Here is a 4,364-nt window from a genome sequence, read left to right on the forward strand (position 1 = left end):
TTAGACAGGTGGCCAGGGAAAGCCCTCCAAAGGGTGACAGCATCCCAGCTGAGCCCTGACTGCTACAGCAGGATCTGGCAGGGGCACCGAAAATGCGGAGGCTCTGCGGTGGGCACGGCATGGGGAAGGGCGAGCTGTGGGGGGCAAGGCTAGGGCAGTATTGGGGCCAGACCCCTGGGCAGACCCTCGCAACAACTCCTATGAAATATCCCCATTTGACAGATGTGGGAAACAAGAGTCAGAGGGAGGCTGAGTGACCCACCCAAGGTCACCACAGCTCGTAGCCCAAGTCTGCCTCTGCTGGCCTGTTCTGAAAGGTGCAGCCAGGTCTCATGGGAGCTCTGTCCCCGACTTAGGCATGAGATCATGGTCACAAGGCCACGGAGACCCTGGGCCCAGCCCCAGCCTTCCAAAGTGCCCAGACTTCCTTGAGAATGGTCTTCAGGGGCCGCTTCCCCCTCAAGGACCCAGCTCCCTGGCCCAGAGCTGTGAGGCTCGATAAGCTATCTAAAGTTTCACAGGCGTCTTGATTGCCCAGCGATAGTGAAGGGCCCTGCTGTCCAGGAAAGGATCCATTTCCCCAGCTGGAGGTCCCTTCTTCCCCCAGGAGGCCCAGGGCAGGCCGGCTCTGCAGCCTCTCCCCAGCTCACCTGGTCAGGTTTCTCCCTTTGGGGCGGTTTGCAAGGTGAGCGTGTGTTGCTTGTCAGCTTAGACTGGCCCTCCCCATGGTCCCCCGCCTCTCTGGAGACAGTGTCCCTGCCTCCACCCGGGTTCAGTCACCAAAGTAAACAACAGCAAGAAGAATATTAATAGTAAGCTTCAAATCATCAACGTGCCTGCCAGCCAGCAATGACATATTTTTGTTGACTGCATGAGGTATTTCCATTATCTCCTTTTCACAGATGAGGAAACTGAGGCTCCATGATGTTCAGGGGCCTAAGGTTGTAAACCCAGTGAGAACTGGAGCACCCATCCTTCTATCTGGTTCCAGAGTGGCATGTGTGCGCAAATCATAAGTGTACAGTTTGGTGAATTTTCACAAGCTGGGCACCCAGGTAACCAGCACCAAAACAGATCCAAAACAAAACACTTCGGCCTCCCTGAAGGGCCCTCTGTGACCCTCTCAGCCACTACTCATGTCCTATGGGTCCTAAGAGCAGAGAGCTATCTGCCTGGTCGCATACGGACAGAAGTAGATGGTATTACTGTTTTGTGTGCTGCTGCTTTCGCTCAGGACCACGGTCTTGGGATCCGCCTGTGGCGTCGTGTAGAGCCACAGTCGTTCCTTCTCCGGGCTCCGTCGTCTTCTGCGGGGGCACCATTCGCTCGCTCGCGGAGCCATGCTGCAGCTGATGGGCATTTACATTGTTTCCGGGTTGGAGATGGCATGAATGAAGCTGCTATGAGCATTTTTTTTTATGGAAATAAAATATACATAATGTAAACTTTCTCATTTTAACCATTTTAAATATATTTTTAGAGCAGTCTTCAGTCCATAGCAAAATTGAGCTGAAAGTCCAGAGATGTCCCATATATTCTCTGCTCAACGTCCCTGCCCCCCACACACACACACACGTACACGCAGAGCCTCTGCCACTATCAACACCCCAGGAGTGGGACATTCGTTATAATCAGAGAAATCACATTGACAGGTCATTATCTCCTGAAGTACAGGGTTTACGTTAGGGCTCACTCTTGGAGCTGTATGGTCTGTTGTTTGTAACAGTGTATAATGACACGTATCCACCATTATAGCAGCATGCAGAATAGTTTCACCGCCCCGAAAATCCTGTGGTCTGCCCGTTCATTGCTTCCACCTCTCTAGCCCCTTGTAACCACTGATCTTTTTACCGTCTCCATAGTATGTACCCTTTTCAGGCTTCTTTCACTCGGTAATAAGCATCTTAGGTTCCCCCACGTCTTTTCATGGTTTGGTAGCTCATTTTTTTTCAGCACTGAATAATGTTTCCCGGTCTGGATGGACCACGGTTTATCCATTCACCTACTGAATGAAGGCCATCTTGGTTGCTTCCAAGTTTTGGCAATTATGAACAAACCTGCCGTAAACATCCAAGTGCAGGTTTTTCTCTGGACATTTTCAACTCATTTAGGTAAATACCAAAGAGCATGATTGCTGGGTTGTATGGTAAGAGTGTGTTTACTCATGTAAGAATCCGCCACACTGTCTTTCAAAGTAACTGTGCCATTTCGCATTTCGTCGCCAGCATCTGGTGGTGTGGCTGCTGGGGATTTTGGCCATTCTATTAGGTATGTAGTGGTTATCTCATTTTAATTCGCAGTTCCTTAATGACATTATGATGTCGGGCCTCTTTTCATATGTTTATTTGCCATTTGTATCTTTTCTTTGGTGAGGTGTCTGTTCAGGTCTTTTGCCTCTTAATGGAGTTATGCGTTTTCCTGTTCAGTTTTAAGAGTTCTCTGTGTATTTTGGTTACCAGGCCTTTTTCAGTTATGTCTTTTGCAAATATTTCCTCCCAGTCTGTGGCTCGTTTTCTCATTCTCTTGACAGTATCCTTCACAGAGCAGTGTTTAATTTTAATGAAGTCCAGCTATCCATTCTTTCTTTCATGGATCGTGCCTTTGATGTTGTATCTAATCTCTATATTCGGGAAAATCTAGATTTTCTCCTATGTTATTTTCTAGGAGTTTTATAATTTTGCGTTTTACGTTTAGGTCTATGATCTATTCAGAGTTCATCTTTGAAAGGTGTAAGATCTGTCTAGATTTTTTTTCTTTTTTTTTTTCCTTGCATCCGGGCATTCGGTCTTGCCAGCATCATTCGTTGGAAAGACTGTCTTTTCTCCATCGTACTGCCTTTGCTCCTTTGTCGAACATCAGTTGACTATATGCGTGTGGATCTATTTTGGGGCTCTCTACTCCGTTCCATCGATCTGCTTATCCCTTGGTCAATGCCACGCTGTAGTGATTACTGTAGCTCTACAGGAAGCCTTGAAGTCAGGTCGTGTCAGTCCTCTGACTTTGTTTTTCTCCTTCAGTATTGCGTTGGCTATTGTCACACTTCGGGTACGATCATTTATTCTGTCCCTCGTTTTCACTCAGTACATTTAAGAAGGTCGTCACATACCTTTAGGTAACTTTGTAGATAGATAGGTACATAGATTTCTTTTCCACTGCTAGAGGGCGTTGTGTTGAGTGATGCTCTGTCATTATTCGGCCAGTTCCCTGTGGAAGGGTGTAGAGGTTATTTCCAGACTTTTGCGATTGCAGTGACTGCCTGCAAACTGGTATCTCCACGCCCCTCCATAAGTCTATCCATAGAAGAAATTCCTACTGGCTCAAACAAAAAGTGTGTGTTCAATTCTTAACTTAGCCAAATTCCCCTTGGAGGAGGCTGCCCCACGTGAGAAGCAGAGAGTGCTTTCGGGTCAGAGGGTGCTCTGAGCTTCTGCCCGAAGGAGGGAGGGGTGTGGAGATACCTGCCCCCACCCGCTGCCCTTCTGGGCCTTGACCTGCTCTCCCCAGCTCTGGGTTCAGGCCACGCTGATCCCTTTCTGTTCCTCGAATGGTCCTCCACTGGCCAGGCGAGTTCCCACCTCTGAGGCTCTGAACTTGCAGCCCCTCCGCCTAGAGTGCTCTTCCCCCAGACGGCTCCATGGCTTAGTGCTTCTGCCGTCCCCCGGCCTCAGGGGGCCCTTCCCAGCCGAAGTCGCCCCGCGGCCCCTTCCATCGCTGCAGCCACTCTTATTTCCTTTACAGCGCTTACCACTCCCAGGAATTGCCCTATGTACTTACTTGTTGATTTTCTCTCTCCCCCACTTCAAGAAGGATGAGAATTTTCTGTCTTTTTTTCACACACGGCTGCGTTCCGAGCACCCGGCACTTAGCACCTAGCACCTAAAGACCACTCAGCACGAATTGCTGCCTCACTTCCCCCAATCCCCGCCACTCTGCTTTATTTTTCTCCATAAAATGTATTCCCTTCCAACACCTGTGATTGATTGATTGATTGATTGATCAAACGTATCGCTTGACTTCCACGAGAATGTCAGTTTCAGAAGGGCAGGGACCTTGTTTTGCTCACTGTTTTATTTCAAACGGTTAGAATGGTGAGCAGCGCACAGTAGGTGCTGGACAAATGAATGAACGAACGAATGAATGAATGAATGAGAACGACTGCTCCCACCCTCCAAAGAAAAATGCCCACCGCCCTCCCTCCCGCCCCTCCGCAGCAGGTGAGGCGTGACAGCCTAGCCGGGCAGATGGGGGCGGGGCTCGTGGCAGGTGGGCGGGCGGCTAGTTCTGGCCCCGCCCTCTGGAGGCCCCGCCCCGCCCGGCTGCGACCTTGCCGCTGCGCAGCCGGGGCGGGAGGCGGGGAAGAGCTG

Source organism: Rousettus aegyptiacus, unplaced genomic scaffold (genome assembly GCF_014176215.1).
Source record: "Rousettus aegyptiacus isolate mRouAeg1 unplaced genomic scaffold, mRouAeg1.p scaffold_m13_p_5, whole genome shotgun sequence".
Classification (NCBI taxonomy): domain Eukaryota; kingdom Metazoa; phylum Chordata; class Mammalia; order Chiroptera; family Pteropodidae; genus Rousettus; species Rousettus aegyptiacus.